General features: G+C 38.8%; 2 protein-coding genes and 1 pseudogene across 3 annotated transcripts in view; 2 read left to right on the forward strand and 1 right to left on the reverse strand.

The window, feature by feature from the left end:
* SHOC2 (SHOC2 leucine rich repeat scaffold protein) overlaps nt 1–787 on the reverse strand; it is a 145,319-nt gene extending 144,532 nt beyond the window's left edge. The window contains exon 1 of the mRNA XM_027851604.1: nt 692–787. The gene's annotated coding sequence lies outside the window, so the exon portion shown is untranslated. The remainder of the gene's footprint in view (nt 1–691) is intronic.
* Nucleotides 759–18,985, forward strand: part of BBIP1 (BBSome interacting protein 1) — a 40,361-nt gene continuing 22,134 nt past the window's right edge. Inside the window, exon 1 of one of the 2 annotated variants that reach the window (XM_027851609.1) lies at nt 759–842. The gene's annotated coding sequence lies outside the window, so the exon portion shown is untranslated. Of the gene's footprint in view, nt 843–15,779; nt 15,822–18,985 lie in introns of those variants that run through there. The other variant, XM_027851610.1, reaches the window with a different exon arrangement.
* LOC114035480 lies at nt 7,594–8,774 on the forward strand (annotated as a pseudogene).

Raw genomic sequence — 18,985 nt, forward strand, 5'->3', positions numbered from 1 at the left:
CTCCCCCTCCCCCCTCCGCCTCTACAGAAGCGGCGCTACCCAACCGCCGCCCCCCGCCCCCCCACCGCTCGCCCCGCCCCGTCCCGTCCCCGGCCCCCCCCTCCACACACACACAACACTCCGCTCCAGCCGCCCCTCCTGCTAGTCCCGCCCGTCGGCGTGCAACGTCACCAGCCCACGAAGGGGGCGGGAGTGCGGGCTGGAAGGCGGGGTCATCCAACGCGGCCCTCCAATGACAACGTCGCATTAGCGTCCCTACGCTCCCTCCGTTCCCTTCCTGACTTACAAAGCTCGGTCTCCTGTCCACTAGGTGGCGCTGCCTCTCTCTCTCTTGGGTCATAGAGTTACTCCTCCGATAAAGGTAGAGCGACACTCCGCCCAACTCAGCATTGACGCCGCGGCGGCCATATTTAATGATGGAAAAAGGGGCACGGGGGGAGGAGAAACTATTCTTCCAGCTTCCGGTCACACGCCTTACGCTTTCCCTTCGCCCAGCCTCCCTGTTTCCCGGGGCAACGGCTAGTGGGTAGAGAAAGTGACCGGTAGGTGACGAGCTGCCCCAAGAAAGGAATGCTAGATGACCTGACGTTCTGCGTTAGACGTGCCAGTTCAGACTTTCCACCGTCAGCCCCGTGTGGGGCAGGTGTCCACACACTTGGGTCACGCAGCTCCAGGTCTCTGGTGCCCTTACCTCGACGGACTAACTAGAGCGCGGGGATGGGAAGCCTATCCCAACCGGAAGTCGTCTCACTGCCTTCCGGGTCGGGAGCGGAGAGGGTTCTGCAGCCGTAGTACCCCTCCCCCAGGGGGCGCCCAGACCTGAGCAGGACTGGAACCCAAAGGTGAGCGATGGTCCGTCCCAGGGGCTGGGGGGAAGCCGAAGGTCAGTGCGGGACACGCTGGACCGTTGGAGGAGGAGGAGGAAGAAGAGGCGGACGGGGGAGCTACTGAGCGCCGGCCCGGTTGGATGGGCGGCTCCTGTCTTCCGGTGGGAGGGCGGGCCGCCGCTCGGGCCGCTCCCAGCTCCCCGCCTGCCTCCTAGGCTGCCCCGGGAGGGTCAGCCCCGCCTCCCCGAAGCGCCCCATTCTGGGAAGGCGGTTCTCCGCCCATCCCCCCCCGCCCGCTGCTGCCGCCGCCGCCCGGAAGAGTAGGGGCGGGGCCGGGAGGCCGCGACTGAGGAGTTAGGGCGGTGGGGTGGAGCCTGGACGGTGACAAAATGACCCCCGTTTACCCCCTCTCCGCCCTGTCTAGGAAGGTGTTGGTAACGCCCTGTAAGAGGGGCGTAGCGGTCTTTGCAACCTGCCCACTCAGTCAACTGAAGAGGATACCAAAGTCCCTAGAGGGCCCTCACCTCCTGCATCTGGCCAAGCTAGGACTGGGAGGGGTCGGGGCTGGGGAAAGGCGCTAATAGCATTTCTTTCTCACACTCTCCCACAGACCTAAGATTTGTCCTTTTATGAAAGCAAACCGCCCCTCTCAGCAGTCTGTTCTTAGATATGAGAGAGAAAATCCAGTTGCACAGATACCGAGCACCTCTTTAAGTGCCGGGAGAGACTTAAAGATGAGTAAAGACGGTTTGGGCCCTCAAGGAGCCTTGCAGGGTTGGGATGGGAGGGGGCTTGGAAAAAAGTTAAAGCAAGGGTACCAGGAATGGTGAAATTGTTAGTTTACTTTCCTGGTCTGAGCTGGAATTTCCCCATTTGCAAAATGAAAGGGTTGGATTTTTAAGTTCTCTTCCAGTACAGATGTCTGATGCTTCAGTGAATGCTTACTGCTGGGGGTTCAGAGGAGGGAAGAGATGATCTTTAATTGGGAGAATGAGAGAATACTTCACAAAGGATGAGTTGGATTTTGATTTAAGGTGGAAGTAGAAAAGTGGTAAGGGGATACATTCCAAATAGAAGAAACAGCATGAGCAAAGAAATGGGAAAATGAAGATGGGGGAGGCAGTGGGTATGTTGGCTAACTGCACATTCAGTATACTGGACTGATGTTCCAGTCCAGTAAAAGACATATGTTCTCCCCCACCCTGACTCTATCACTCCTTATTTGAAACTTTTACAAATCCTTTCATCTCTCTAGGCCTCTTATCCTACCAGTGAAAAGAGGTAGTTTCACTAAAAAGCCCTTTCAAGTCTGATCCTCTTAGGGGGGAAGGGTAGAATTGTGGAAGGCCTTGGATGCTGGCTGAATAGTTTGAACTTTATTCCCTCTAGACAGTAGAGAACCATTGAAGTTTCAGTTTTTTGACCAAGAGGAGTGGCATGATCAGAAATTTGCTTTAGGAAAATTAATCTGTGAGCAAGGAAGATGTTCGAGAGTAAAGATTAGAAATAGAGAAAGCAGCCAGAAAGCTATTTTCAGTAGGCCAGGTATGAGATGATGTGAGCTTCAACAGTGATGGTGGCACTGAGGATGAACTTAAGAAGTATTATGAAATTAGAATCAATTAGAAAAAGACTATTTAAGAGATCCCATGCATTCATCTTATCTTTGGCCTCCACTTCTCTCATGTTATCCTAATTTTTTTCTTCACACATTTCTGTTGAGCCATTGGAGTCCATCAACCAAGCATCTATTAAATATTTACTACGTGCCAGGCACTGTGCTAGTTTCTGTGGATGCAAATAATTAAACCATTCACATGCCCAAAGAGCTAACATTCTACCAGAATAGACAAGTTCATATATGAGTATATAGAGAATAAGTATGAAAGAGAATAAGGTCAAGATAGATAGGACTGCAGGGTACTAGCAGTTTCTGGAATCAGGAAAGAATTCACATAGAAGACAGTACTTAAGCCAAAGCAAGAGAGGAATTCTATGAGGCAGAGATGAGGAGTGAGTTCAAATGAAGAGAAACAGGAGATAAGAGTGCTCTGCATTAGGAACAGCAAGAAGGTCAGTTTGACTGTCATATAGAGTGCAGATAAAAGGCTGGAAAGGCAGATTGAAACTAGGTTGTAAGAGGCTTTCAGGGGGAAACAGAAGTTTGTATTTTATCTTAAAGGTAAGAGGTAGCCATTGGAATTGATTAAGGGAATTAAGTGATCAAATCTGCAGTGAAGAAAAACCACTTGAATAACTGTTTGGAGCATGTATTATGTATGATGTGGACACTTGTAGCAGGCAGACCAATTAGGAGGAAAGTTTTGCAAATGTCTAGGCCAGAAATGATGTGGATCATGGAATCAGAAAGACCTGAGTTCAAATGTGGCCTCAGACACTTGACACTTAACTAGCTGTGTGACCCTGGGCAAGTCACTTAGCTCCGGTTGCCTTACTGGAAAAAAAAAGCCTTAGAAATTATGTGCATCTGAAATAAGGTGGTGGCTGTGTGAGTAGAAAGAAAAGGGATCAGATGCAAGAGATCTGGAAGAAGAAGAAACAATAAGATATAGCAAATGATTGGATATGTGGGCTAAAATGGCAGGAGGAGTTGAGGATAACTTTAAGGTTATTATATCTGGAAGACTGGAAGAGTGATGGTGCCTTTGAGAGAAATGGAGAATTTTGGAAGAGGGGTTGGTTTAGGTAATGAGTTGTTTTGGGCATGTTGAGTTTGAGACGTGTCTAAGACATCCAGTTTGAAATGTACAGTAGGTAGGTAGAGATGCAGGACTAAAGTTTAGAAAGAAACCTGGGCAGGACATATAAATCTGAGTCATCTGACTAGAGATGGTAATTAGACTCTTGGGAGCTGACAAGATCACCAAGAGATTATAGTGAGGAAAGGGAAGTGGGCCTAGGCTAGAACCTTGTTGAAAACCACAGTTAGTTGTGATATGGATGAAGAACCAGCAAAGGAAACTGAGAAGAAGTGGTCACACTGGTAAAAGAACCTGGAGAGAGTAGTGTCAGGAAAACCCATACAGGAGAGAAAATATCCAGGAGACCATGGTCAGTAATGTCAAATGCAGCACAAAAGTCAAGGACAGAAACTTTCTTGTAAACATTAAGATCCAGGATGAGGTTTTGGTTCTTGCTACAGAACTTTATGGCTTTAGGAAGAATCACTCCGCCCAGCCCCCTTCTGTATGTGAGTAGTCATTAAAATATCTGGAGTTCCTTGGTAGTATTGTGTCTATACACTTGGCACTTTTCTAGCTGAATCCGTAAATCTAGAATAAATACCCTGGAAAACAACTAGAACTCCTCGCTAACTGACGAACTAAAAGTTTTTCAGTAGCCATTGAAGGTTCTACCCTATCATACACTGAACATGCACTGCACTGGAGTCTTATACCTCCATGCCTTTGTTCAAACTTTTTTTTCTATGGTTAGAATGCTGTCTTTTTTCCTACTGAATTTCTTCTCATCCCTTAAAGCCAAAATCAGTTCCATCTCTGACCTTCTTCCCTGCTGCCACTGTTTGCCCTTGGCCCCCAGTTGTTTGCAAGTTCTCCCTTAGATCTCACTTATCACTTTATTTCATAATTCTCTAATCTATTTTTTCATGTAATATTATGCATTATAGCTATCTGCCAGGGTAAACTCTGGAAACAGAGTGGGGTAGTGGATTAAGAGCTGGCCTCAGAGTTCAGGGGACATAGGTCAAGTCCTGCTTTAAACTTTCAATACCCTAGGAACTCTCTAAGATTCTAAGTTGCAGGGAGAGCTCCCATCACTACAGTGGAGGAAACTTCCTTGTTAAGAATTTCCTGTACTGATGAAATCATAGGTTTAGTCACTGTCCCTCGGGCCCTCCCCTGCCATATTCTGGATTTTAAAAAATAGCTAAGTGACAATGTGCACAGTATATAGTACAAGTGATACACAACAGGTATAATAAATATTTATGAATAATAATACTAGCATTTATATAGCAGAGTGCTTTATAAATATTTTCTCATTTTATCCTCACAAGAGGTAAGTGCTATTACTACCATTTTACAGAGGAAACTGAGGTAGACAGAGGTTAAGTGACTTGCCCAGGGTCACACAGCAAATAAGTTGATGAGGTAGAATTTGAAGTAGATATTCCTGACTCCAGGTCCACTGTTCTATCCACTGCTGAATATAGCTGACTCTGATATAAGCAGAGCACAGCAACAGGGAAAATAACAAAATTTAGATAAAAGTCTCTGCCATCAAAGAGTTAAAAGTCTAATAGGGAGAGTTTACCTTAGCAGATAGCTATAATGCATAATATTACATGAGAAATAGATTAGAGAATTATGAAATAACTGGGGGACAAGCTTTTCTTACCTAGATAAGCCACCCTGTGACCTCATAGAGAGACAATTTTCTGGACCCTTTAGGGCCTTTTCAAACTCAGCTGAATATATTCACTATTTTTTTAAGTCTATCCAGCACTTAAATATATGCCATATGTACATACTCTTATCAGTGAAGAATGTTCTATAGAAAACCAGCTTGTCCCCTGGGGTAGCACAGCATTTACTCTTCCTGTCTCCACCTGTAAAGTTTGTATTTTCACCCTCTATTAGCCATAAAAGCTGCCTTCCTTCAGCAAAGTATTCCTTCATTACATTGCATCATCTCTGGGTGTAGGCAGTATGTAGCAAAATGTACTGGTGTCAGCATTGTTTCACCATTTCTGTAGGCCTCTTAGAAGCCTGTAGGCTGTTGTTAAAAGATGTGTGGGCTTTGCAATTCAAAATGTGATGAATTTTATTGTCAGAGTAGTTATCAAGGTAAACCACTAGCCTAGTCAAATTCCAGCTTGGGCAATGATGTTCTTCCACCTGAAATTTTTTGCAGTTTTACTTGGGCCTGTTGTATTTACAATAACCTCTTAGTACTGAAAGTCAGGTTGTACTTCAAAATTGCTATATCATATTTATATAATGTTTAGTAAATACCAGGACAGTTCTATATTAGGAGTTGGTCAAGCCACTGAGCTGAGACATTCATTCCTTGCTTGATAGGCATAAAAGTGAGGGATTTACCACACAGTCACTCTAAATTTCTGCCCTGAAGTTTATAATTTTAAAACTAAAGTTATAATAAGAAAAACAACTGTATGGCTAGAATAGTCTCAGAGAAGAAACATATAAAATGTCTATAATTAAATTTACCAGCAAACCAGGCATGAAAAAACATTGTTAAATTTAAGATAAGCTAATTGCTGTAAATCTAAAGTGAATCAAAACTCCCATTAGAACAATAAACATGTAGTTCTGGATCAATCCAAGTCAACTATTCAGTTCATCCAAAACTTAAAAGTATCATCATTGATGTTAGAGCCTTTATTTCCAAATTACTTTAAATGCTACAATCATAATTAACCAGAAGCCTTGTTTGGTAGAAAGCTGTTGATAACTAGTGTTTTTCCTCCCAAGATTTATCTTTTCTTTTCTTTGGTAATTTCAGTTGTTCAACAAATTAAAAACAAACAATCCCTGACCTCAAAGTAGTTTATCGGCTGTTGGGGGAGGGGAGAAGAGAAAGGGGAAAGGAATAGAAGGAGTACACAGCTAAGTAAATAGAAACGATTATGAAGGGAGGAAAGTAAAAATTGGAAGAGGTAAGGAAAGGCCTTGTTTGTGTAGGTAGTGCGTGGTACTTGAGCTGAGCCTGGAAACAAGCTAGAAACTAAGCTTCAGCTTCTCAACTTAGCTCCACTGAGAAGCTGAGGTGAGCAAAGCTTGTGTCCCAGTGGGTGGATGCGGGGGGAGACACCCTATGTAGAGGCAATGGGAGATGTAATTTCACATTTGGGAATAGCTAGCAGACTAGGCAGGCTGGAACACTGAGGGCAAGCATGTTCTTTCAACATCTTCAGACTTGGAATGAACTTTATCTTCACTGAACACTAATGCCTTCAACTTTGGCTTCAAAATAAAGTTTATAGAAAATGATATTCAACAGCAATGGGGTGTGTGATTGATTTTCCACTAACAGTGTAACACCCATTAATGTTATATATGGGTTGGCCAAAGACACTTACAGTTTTTCAACCTAGGCACATTTTAGAAGCTAGGCCCTGCACATTTTACTTGCATGAGTCTTGGAGTTAATTAGCCAAATTGAGCATGTTGCCACATTATTCTACCAGCAGATGCCAGATAGCAAAACAGAATAGAATCTGTACAATCTCCAACTATATTGCATATGATGTCACCCAGGGTGGTACCAAATGAATGTCAGCAATCCAAATTAAATACTCTGCTAAGAAGGGCATTGTCTGCTGAACGAGAAAGAATATTATAACTGTGTGATACTTTTTTTAGTTCCATGCCATTTACTAGAATTTTTTGCCTTTTCTTCCTTTTAAGTTTGCCACATAAAAAAGTTCCAGTTTGGGAGCACACCAGGTTCTCTGCAGCACGAGCAACCACTTTTCAGTCAGTGTGCAAAGTGAGGGGGAGCGGGGAGAGGTTCCTCGCGACTCCGAGCAGATAACAGGAGGAGGAGGAGGAACTGAAGAAGGAGCAGCAGCGGAGAGCCCCGCCTCTAGCGGGGGTGGGGGGGTGTAGGAATAAAAAGAGCAGGAGAGGGCTGCTGCCGCTTTCTAGCTCCAGACAGAGAGCCGGCCGCTGGGGGCGTCCCGAGCCCTCCCTTGGGCGGCTCTCTCGGCCGGCCATCCCTGCGCCCATCCCTCCTCGAGCTTCTGTCGGAGGCTGTGGCTGCTCCGACTACGACAGAACGGTGTCCCCGGGCCAGACAGCCCCATCACGTGGCCCGGGAGGGAATGGGCATTTTGAGGCTCATGCTTTTCGAGCATTTCATGTCCATTATCCACTCACGTTTACATCTAAACAGGAAGGCAGCAAACAGCCATGTAGCAAACTCCTTGGCATTACACTTCTGAAACCGTTGAAAGGTGTGGATCATAACTTAATGAACAATTTAGAAACATTCTTTTAATTGGATTATCACAAATGTGAAGTGTTCCTTTGTGGACAAGATCATGATGATCCAGCCATTGATGTATGTAAAAAGCTTCTTGGCAAATACTCAAGTGTGGGTGCTAAACTTTTTATCAGTGGCAAGAAGGTTGGGATTAATCTCAAAATTAATAATTTAATGCCAGGAGTATGAAGTTGCAAAATATGACCTTATGTGGATTTGTGATAGTGGAATCAAAGTAATTCCAGACACACCAACATGATTAATCAAATAAGAGAAAAAGTGGGCTTGGTTCATGGCCTGCCCTGTGTTGGAGACAGGGTTTTGCTGCTACATTGCAACAGGTATATTTTGATCCTGTGTCTCAGCTAATGTTACTGGGTTCAAATGTGTGACAGGAATGTTGTGTTTGGTGAGGAAGGATGTATTGGATCAAGCTGGAGGGCTTATTGTAGCTTTTGCCCAATACATTGCTGAAGATTACTTTATGGCCAAAGCAACAACTGACTGAGGTTGGAGGTTTGCAAATGGCCACTCAAGTTGCAATGCAAAATTCTGAGCCCTGGTCAGTTTCTCAGTTTCAATCTAGAATGATCAGGTGGACCAAATTACAAATCAGTACGCTACCTGCAACAATAACTTGTGAACCAATTTCTGAATGCTTTGTTGCCAGTTTAATTATTGGATGGGCGACTCACCATGTATTTCAATGGAATATCTTGGTATTTATGTGTCATTGCCTGGCCTAGTTTATATTTGACTATATTCAACTCAGGGGTGTCCAGGATGGCAATCATATGTTTTTCAAAACTTGGTTATGCAGTAGCTTGACATATCTGGGAATCCATGACAATATACGTTTTCCTATCAGCATTGTGGGACCCTACTATGAGCTGGCAAACAGGTAGCTACAGCTTTCTATGTGGAGGCTTGGCAGAGGAAATCCTTGAGGTTTTGTGACTGTATTTAAGAAAATAAAAAGAGAGAGAAGTAATATAAGTTATGTTTGTATAAATGCTTTAAAAATCTACCTTCAAGGGGCAGCTAGATGGTGCAGTGGATTTGGAGTCCAAAGCGCTCTGGCTTTGGAGTCAGGAGGACTGGAGTTCAAATCTAGTCTCAGACACATGACGCTTATTAGCTGTGTGACCCTGGGCAAGTCACTTAACCCCAATTGCCTCACTAAAAAGAAAAAAAAAATCTACTTTCAATAGTTTTATTACTTTTATGTTTTGGTATCTGTTCTTTAATTTATTTTGCATGGCACTTGCATCTGTAAAAAAGAAAAAAAAATACTCATCATCTTGGCCAACAGGTACCTTGTTTAGTACAAATAGAGAATCAAGAGAATTGATTTCAGGACCCTTAAAAAAAGAAGGGAACATATAATTGCTTTGCAGCAAACTGTGACAGTAACCTTCAGTAGAGAAAGTTTCAGATTTAGCAGTAGACTAGTTTGGTAAATGTATGGGATGAAATCATCTTTGGCCCACTGGCTAGCAAGGAACTAGATAGTAATTTTATGCCTATATGGAGTGATTAATATCATTGTGTAATAGTTCACAGTGAGGGACTAGCGGAGAAACTTTTTCATACTTTATAACTACCTCTTCTAGTTGCTACAAAGCAAATATAAATTGTATTAGGTAACTAGGCCTTGCAAAAAGAAACAAAAAAAAAACTTAAAAAAAGAGCTGGAGTCTTGCATTTCTATGTATATATGAGATTTTTTTTTTTTTTTTGTCTCACTGCAGTGAACCAAAAATGGACTGAGTTTGGTTTTTAATGGTAGCCATGTATTGAAGGCATCTTTTTGGCCAATTTTTGTTGGTTCTATCTTGAACCATTGTTATTCACTGTGCTGTAATTACTGTAGCTTAACCCTTCCTTCCCTGCAACCCTAATCCTTATTTTACTTTTCCTTAACTTTTTTAAGGGGGATTGGTTTTGTTTTAGTGTGAGTGAATGTTTTGATAGTTGTGAAAAAAGAATGCATTTCAAAAACATTTCACACATGACCCATTTTCTTACACAGTATGTCTTATTGTCAATAAGAATGTAATTTAATAATGCAGTTATTTGATATCTTTTTTTAAGTAAGCAAGTATTCTAGTCATCAATAAACTAAAATTGCAGTAGAGTATTAAGAAGAGCTGGATGAGTTTACTGTTAAATTTAATCAGTATCAAACCACGTCTACTCTTAGCTTTTCTTTTATGCCTACCGCAGTTAATCTAGTCTTATTTAAATTGAATTTTTGTATAATTAAATAGACTAGATTCATGTAAGTTGTAAATGCATGCTGTACTTCACCTTTCTCTTCCCATTACTCCCTAAACTTGCTTTTGACTCTTGTCAGGATGTTGTTAACTTATGGTGAACTAGACTTTTTTTTAATGGGCAAAAATTTAAGGAACAGTGCATAATCCTTTTGTTTTTATAGTGATATTTGTGCTTCTTTTTCTTCACAATTAGATGGCATATCACAATGAATGTCTACTGGTTAATTGCAGGACTAGCAATGGCAATGTGGCAACTTTAATTTCTAAGTTATTACAATTTCATTGTCAAAGTGAAATGTGTGCATAGTAGCAATAACTACATGTATTTATAGAAAATGGATACTTTTTTCACCTCATTGAGCCAATCTATTTAATTCCCTCATGATGAATATATACACAGTTCAAAATCTACTGTAGGCCGAGCCAATATAATAAAAATGACAATTCTACCTCAGTTAATTTACTTATTCAGTGCCAAATCAATCAAACTACCAAAAAATTATTTGCTAGAGCTAGAAAAAATAATAACAGAATTCATCTGGAAGAACAAAAGGCCCAGAATATCAAGGGAATTAATGGGGGGGAAATACAAAGGAAGGTGGTCTAGCCATACCAGATCTCAGACTATATTAGAAAGCAGTAATCATCAAAACTATCTGGTACTGGCTAAGAAATGAGTGGTGGATCAGTAGAATAGATTTAGGTACGTAAGACACAGTAGTCAATGACCATAATAACCTAGTGTTTGATAAACCCAAAGATCCCAGCCTTTGGGATAAGAACTCATTATTTGACAAAAACTTCTGGGAAAACTGGAAAACAGTAGGACACATACTAGGTGTAGACCAACATCTGACACCATACACCAAAATAAGGTCAAAATGGATGCATGATTTAGACATAAAAGGTCCATAAGCAAATTAGAAGAACAAGGAATAGTCTACCTGTCAGATCTATGGGGAGGGAAAGAATTCATGACCAAACAAGAGATAGAGAGCATTAGGAAATATGAAATAGATAGTTTTGATTGCATTAAATTTGTACAAACAAAACCAATGCAGCCAAGATTAGAAGGAAAGTAGAAAGCTAGAAAACAATCTTTACAGCAAGTGTCTCTGATAAAGGCCTCATTTCTTAAATATATAGAGAACTGAGTCAAATTTATAAGAATGCAAGCTATTCCCCAACTGATAAATGGTCAAAGGATATGAACAGGCAGTTTTCAGATGAGGAAATCAAATCTATCTATAGGCTTATGAAGACATGCTCTAAATCACTTTTGAATTGCAAATGAAAACAACTCTGAGGTACCACCTCACATCATCAGATTGGCTAATATGACAAAAAAGAATGTTGGAGAGGATGTGGGAAAAATTGGGACACTAATCACTGTTCGAGTTATGAACCGATCCAACCATTTTGGAGAGCAATTTGGAACTAGGCTCAAAGGGCAACCAAATTGTATATACCTTTTGATCCAGCAAGTACCACTACTAGATCTGTATCCCAAAGAGGTCATAAAAGGGGAAAGCACCTTCATGTGTAAAAATATTTATAGCAACCCTTTTTGTGGTAGCAAAATATTGGAAATTGAGGAGATGTCCATCAATTGGGGAACGGCTGAAAAAGCTGTGGTATATGAATAATGGAATAATCTCGTGCGATAAGAAATGATTGAACAGGCAGATTTCAGAAAAACCTCAAAAGACATGTACAAATTGATGCGGAATAAAATGAGCAGAACCAGGAAGACATTGTACACAGCGTCAGCAATATTACGTGATAATCAACTATGAAAGACTCAGCTCTTCTCAGCACCACAGTGATCCAAGACAAAGACAAAGGATTCACGCAGGAAAATGCTGTCCACATCCAAATGAAGAACTGGTGGACTCTGAATGCAGATCAAAGCATATTTTTTTCACTTACTTTATTCTTTTCCATGTTTTTTTCCTTTTGATCTATTTCTTCATTTACAACTAATATGGAAATATGTTTTACATGATAGCATGTGTATAACCTATAGCCAGTTGCCTACTGTTTTTAGAAGAGGGAGAGGTGAAAGGGAGGAAGAAAAATTTGGAACTCAAAATCTTGTAAAAATGAATGCTAAAAATGTCTTGACATGTAATTGGTGAAAAAAATAAAATACTGTTTTTAAAAATTTACTGTATGTGTGTGTGTGTTTTATGTATAAACTATATATAAGTATTTCTCTGGGCCAAATTGCTTCATGTTAATATTCTGTTGCCTTGCGATATCACTAAATTTGTTTAAAGGGCATTTTTCTGCATGAACAAAGGTTTTGATGTGTGTTCCATTTCTTACGTGAATCAGGTAGTGATGTTTCGTGAGGAGAGTTGTACGATGAAAACCTGTCTAGTTGTGACCCACAAAATGTTTCTTTTTTTATCACAATTACACAGCTTAATTTTGCTGACCATATTTGTATTTGATTTCTATTTAATGAAGTTTGGTTGATGCCATTCATTGCACTGTTAAAGTGAAGACTTACTTAAATTTAGCTCCATGCTGATCTCAGTGTGGGCAATGTAACTAAACCAAAAAAGACTGAACAGACTTCTTATGTTTTGCAGATAGGGAAAAGTACCGTTCTGTATGTGTGTTTTTTGCAGTAGTGGAGTCTAGCTCACAAAAGTGAAGCTTCACTTAGGTTGGTTTTTTTGTTTGTTTGTTTGTTTTTTGTCTAGGAAGTATGAATTGATTATAATATGGAAAGAATGAATACAAGTGCTGTAGAGAGCATCACAACAGAACTGCAGGAGTCTAAATTTGTCTTGAGTTTTTTGTTGAAAAAAAATTCTGAATGCAAAAAAAAGTTATATTTCTACTTTAAGAACATATTCCCTTTTCCCCCTTTTTAAAAAAATTATTAATCAAGGTTCTAATCTGTCATAGACTTGTGAGCATTATAGTGAATAAGCTGTTAAATTATTATTTTCCCAGACAGATGGGATACAGTTCATTTTAAAAGAAGTGATTAGTTATCCCTAGGCAGCCCAGTAAATATTTGCCAAAAAAAGAATATCCATTAATGTGTCCTATTCTTACTCTATTTAAATGTGATTGGTGTGGCTACATCTCAATTCTCCATGATATTTTTTGTGCTTCTTTACACTATTAGTGATATAAGAGCTCCCTTTAGAAGGCTATTCCCAATCTTAATTTATTTTTTAAAAATAATATTCACTTTAGAATTCTCAAAATGTTTTATAAATAAACTAAGTAGGAAACTGACTTTTTTCTGTATCATAGATATTTACTTCTCTAGGGTAGACAGTAAGTCAGTTGCCATGTAAAGCAAGAACATACATTTCAGTTTTCTACACTAGCTATTAAGATTGTATTCCTTCAATTCAATCCCACACGCATTTATTCAATACTTGTTATGTACAAACCTTGCTATGTGCTAGAAGATACAAAGAATAATGTTATTTTTAAAGTTTGGTTTTAGATGTTGGTGAGGTTTTGGCAAGACATCTGAATAAATATGTCATGTTAAAGAGTTTTAGCTATGGGAATGCAGCTCAAGAGAGCTTTTTTTATTATTTTTAATTAATTTATTTTGAATTATCAGCAATCACTTCCGTAAGCTTTTGAGTTTTAAATTTTTCTCTCCCTCCCTCCCCACTTCCTTCCCCAAGACAGTGCGCAGTCTGATATAGGCTATACATATATATTCCTGTTAAACATATTTTCACATTAGTAATGTTGTCAGTAAGAATTAGAACCAATAGGAGGAACCACCAGAAAGAGGAAACAAAACACAACAGAAGAAAAAAAATGGCAAGTAGTACGCTTCAATCTGCATTGAAACTCCATAGTTCTTTCTTTGGATGTGGATAGCATTTTCCAACATGAGGCCTTTGGAGATGTCTTAGGTCTTTGTATTGCTAAGAAGAGTTAAGTCTATCAATATTAGTCATCGCACAACATGGCTGTTACTATGTACAACATTCTTCTGGTTCTGCTCATTTCACTCAGCATCAGATCATGCAGGTCTTTCCAGGTTTTTCTGAAGTCAGCCTGTTCATCATTTCTTATAGCACAATAGTATTCCATTACATTCATATACCACAACTTGTTCAGCCATTCCCCATTTGATGGGTATCCTCTCAATTTCCAATTCTTTGCCACCACAAAAAGAACTGCTATAAATATTTTTGTACAAGTAGGTCCTTTTCCCATTTGTGTGATCTCTCTGGGATATAGCCCTAGAAGTGCTATTGCTGGGTCAAAGGGTATGCACATTTTTATACCGCTTTGGGCACAATTCCAAATTGCTCTCCAAAATGGCTGGATCATTTCGCAACTCCACCAACAATGCATTAGTGTTCCCATTTTCCCACATCTTCTCCAGCATTTATCATTTTCCTATTTTGTCCTGTTGGCCAATCTGATAGGTGTGATGTGGTGCCTCAGGGTTGTTTTGATTTGCATTTCTTGAATCAATAATGATTTAGAGCATTTTTTCAAATGACTCTAGATGGCTTTAATTTCTTCATCTGAGAACTGCCTGTTCATATCCTTTGACCATTTATCAATTGAGGAATTACTTGTATTCTTATAAATTGGACTTAATTCTCTATATATTTTAGAAATGAGGCCCTTATCAGAGAGACTGGTTGTAAAAATTCTTTCCCAGTTTTCTACCTTCCTTCTAATCTTGGTTTCATTGGCTTTGTTTGTGTAGAAACTTTTCAATTTCATGTAATCAAAATTATCCATTTTGCTTTTCATAATGTTCTCTATCTCCTATTTGGTCATGAATTCTTCTGTTCTCCATAAATTTGATAGGTAAACTATTCCTTGTTCTCCCAGTTTGCTTACAGTGTCAGCCTTTATATCTAAATCATGAACCCATTTTGACTTTATTTTGGTATATGGTGTGACATTTTGGTCTATGCCTAGTTTCTGCCATACTCTTTTCCAGTTTTCCCAGCAGTTTTTTTCAAAGAGTGGATTCTTATCCCAGAAGCTGGGGTCTTTGGGTTTATCAAATAATAGATTACTGTAGTCATTGACTACGGTGTCTTGCATATTTAACCTATTCCGCTGATCCACCACTCTATTTCTTAGCCAGTACCAAGCAGTTTTGATGATTGCTGCTTTATAATACAATTTAAGATCTGGAATGGCTAGGCCACCTTCCCCTACATTTCTTTTCATTAGTTCCCTTGATATTCTGGACCTTTTGTTGTTCCAAATGAATCTTGTTATTATTTTTTCTAACTCTATAAAATAATTTTTGGTAGTTTGATTGACATGGCACTGAATAAGTAAATTAGCTTAGGTAGAATTGTCATTTTTATTATATTAGCTCAACCTACCATGAGCAACTGATGTTTTTCCAGTTATTTAGATCTGATTTTATTTGTGTGAAAAGTGTTTTGTAATTGTAATTTGGATTTATTTTATAGCCTGCAACTTTGCTAAAGTTGTTTATTATTTCAAGTAGTTTTTTACTTGATTCTCTAGGATTCTCTAAGTATATCATCATATCATCTGCAAAGAATGATAGTTTTGTTTCTTTACCTATTCTAATACCTTCAATTTCTTTTTCTTCTCTTATCACTAAAGCTAACGTTTCCAGTACGATATTGAACAGCAGTGGTGATAATGGACATCCTTGTTTCACCTCCGATCTTACTGGAAATGCTTCTAGCTTGTCCCCATTACATATGATGCTTGCTGAAGGTTTTAGGTAGGTGTTATTTATTATTTTAAGGAAGACTCCATTTATTTCTATGCTCTTTAATGTTTTTAATAGGAATGGGTGTTGTTTTTTGTCAAAAGCTTTTTCTGTATCTATTGAGATGATCATGTTGTTTCTGTTAGTTTTGTTGTTGATATGATCAGTTATGCTGATAGTTTTCCTAATATTGAACCAGCCCTGCATTCCTACTGTAATCTATTTGCTAATATTGTATTTAAAATTTTTGCATCTATACTCATTAGGGAAATTGGTCTATAATTTTCTTTTTCTGTTTTGACTCTTCTCAGTTTAGGTATCAGGACCATATTTGTATCATAAAAAGAATTTGGTATGACTCCTTCTTCACCTATTTTCCCAAATAGCCTATGTAGTATTGAAATTAGTTGTTCTTTAAATGTTTGATAGAATTTGCTTGTAAATCCATCTGGCCCTGGAGATTTTTTCCTAGAGAGTTCATCAATGACTTGTTTAATTTCTTTTTCTGAAATGGGGTTATTTAAGTATTTTACTTCTTCTTCTGTTAGTCTGGGCAATTTATATTTTTGTAAATATCCATTTCACTAAGATTGTCAAATTTATTGGCATATAGTTGGGCAAAATAGTTCCTAATTATTGTTTTAATTTCCTCTTCCTTGGTGGTGAATTCACCCTTTTCATTTTTGATACTGGTAATTTGGTTTTCTTCTTTCTTTTTTTTTTAATTGAATTAACCAAATTTTATCTATTTTATTGGGTTTTTTTTTCCCATAAAACCAGCTCTTAGTTTTATTTATTAGTTCGATAGTTTTCTTAATTTTATTTTATTAATTTCTCCTTTGGTTTTCAATATTTCTAATTTGGTGTTTAATTGAAGATTTTTAATTTGTTCTTTTTCTATTTTTTTTAGTTGTATGCTCAATTCATTGATCTCTTTTTCTATTTTATTCATGTAAGCATTTCGAGATATAAAACTTCCCCTAAGAACTGCTTTCGCTGTATCCCATGAGTTTTGGTATGTTGTCTCATTATTGTCATTTTCTTGAATGAAGTTATTGATTGTTTCTATGATTTGTTCTTTGACCTAATCATTTTTTAGGATTAGATTATTTAGTTTCCAATTTTTTTCATCTATCTTTCCATGGCCTTTTATTACATATAACTTTTATTGCATCATGATCTGAAAAGGAAGCATTCAATATTTCTGCCTTTCTGCATTGGATTGTGAGGTTTTTATGCCCTAGTACATGTTCATTTTTTGTGTATGTGCCATGTACTGCTGAGAAAAAAGTGTATTCCTTTCTATCCCCATTCAATTTTCTCCAGAGGTCTATCATACCTAACTTTTCTAATATTCTATTCACCTCCTTAACTTCTTTCTTGTTTATTTTATGGTTAGATTTATCTAGTTCAGAGAGGGGGAGGCTGAGGTGACCCAGTAATATAGTTTTGTTGTCTATTTCTTCCTGTAACTCCCTGAACTTCTCCTCTAAGAATTTGAATGCTGTACCATTTGATGCATATATGTTTTGTAATGATATTAATTCATTGTCTATGGTGCCCTTTAGCAGGATGTAGTTTCCTTCACTATCTTTTTTGATAAGATCTGTTCTTGCTTTTGCTTTATCTGAGATCAGGATTGCTACCCCTGCTTTTTTTACTTCAGCTGAAGCTTAATATATTCTGCTCCAGCCTTTTACCTTTACCCTGTATGTGTGGCTCTTTTTCAAATGTGTTTCCTGAAAACAACATATTGTAGGATTATGATTTTTAATCCATTCTGCTATCCGCTTCCATTTTATGGGAGAGTTCATCCCATTCACATTCACAGTTATGATTATTATCTGTGTCTTTCTGTCCATCCTTCCTCCCCTCTTTATGCTTTTCTTTCTCCTTTTCCCTCCTTACTAGTGTTTTGCTTTTGACCACCGTCTCCCTCAGTCCCACCCCCCTCCTATTAGCCCCTTCGCTTTTCTTGCCCTTTACCCTTACTACTTTTTCCCTCTCTTCTATACCCCCCTCCCTTTTCTTTCCCCTTTTCCTTCCTGCTGCCTCTAGGGCTAGTTAGATTTCTATACCTAACTGATTGTGGTGTTCCCTTCTTGAGCCAAATCTGATGAGAGTAAGGGTCAAACAATGCTCATCTCCCTCCCTTCTTTCCCTCTGCTGCAATTGGTTTTTGTGCCTTTTCCTATAATGTAATTTACCCTTGTCTGCCTCCTCCTTTCCTTTTCTCTCAGTACATTTTCTTAGATCAGATTAATCTACATACTTGGATCCATTTAACCCATTTGATTAGATTTTTCTTTAATTATTATATCAAAATCAACTTATATCCACCACCTTTATGCATACCCCTTGAACATGGTGTAATAACAATACAGTTCTCAAGAGTTACAAGTGTCATCTTCCCTTGCAGGGATGTAAACAGTTTGCCCTTATTAACAACATGTTGTATTTTTCTGTCCCGTTTATTTTTTATGTATTTCTTGAGTCTTGTATTTGAAGATCAAATTTTCTGTTGAGCTCTGGTCTTTTTATCAGGAAGGTATGGAAGTCCCCAATTTTGTTGAATATCCATCTCTTCCCCTGAAAGATCATGCTCATTTTCACTGGGTAGTTGATCCTTGGTTGTAATCCAAGCTCCTTTGCCTTACAGAATATCATATTCCACACCCTATGGTCTTTTGATGTGGAAGCTGCAAGGTCTTATGTAATCCTGACTGTGGCTAAATTGTTTCTTTCTGGCTGTTTGCAGTATTTTCTCTTTGACCTGGTAATTTTGGAATTTGGCTACTATATCCCTTGGCGTTTTCAATTTGGGAACACTTTCAGGAGGTGATCAGTGGATTCTTTCTTTGCCTATTTTACCCTCTGGTTTTAGGACCTCAGGGCAGTTTTCCTTGATGATTTCCTGAAAGATACTGCCAGGCTCTTTTTTTTTTCATCATGATTTTCAGGTAGACCAATAATTTTCAAATTGTCTCTCCTGGATCATTTTTCTAGATCAGTTGTTTTACCAATGAGGTATTTTACGTTTTCGTTTAGTTTTTCATTCTTTTGTTTCTGTTTGACTGATTCTTGCGCTCTCGTAGGGTCATTAGCTTCCATTTGCCCAATTCTAATTTTTAACAAATTGTTTTCCTCTATTAGATTTTATACCTCCTTCCCCATTT

The sequence above is a fragment of the Vombatus ursinus genome, unplaced genomic scaffold (genome assembly GCF_900497805.2).
Source record: "Vombatus ursinus unplaced genomic scaffold, bare-nosed wombat genome assembly UNPS02009205.1, whole genome shotgun sequence".
NCBI classification, from domain to species: Eukaryota; Metazoa; Chordata; class Mammalia; order Diprotodontia; family Vombatidae; genus Vombatus; species Vombatus ursinus.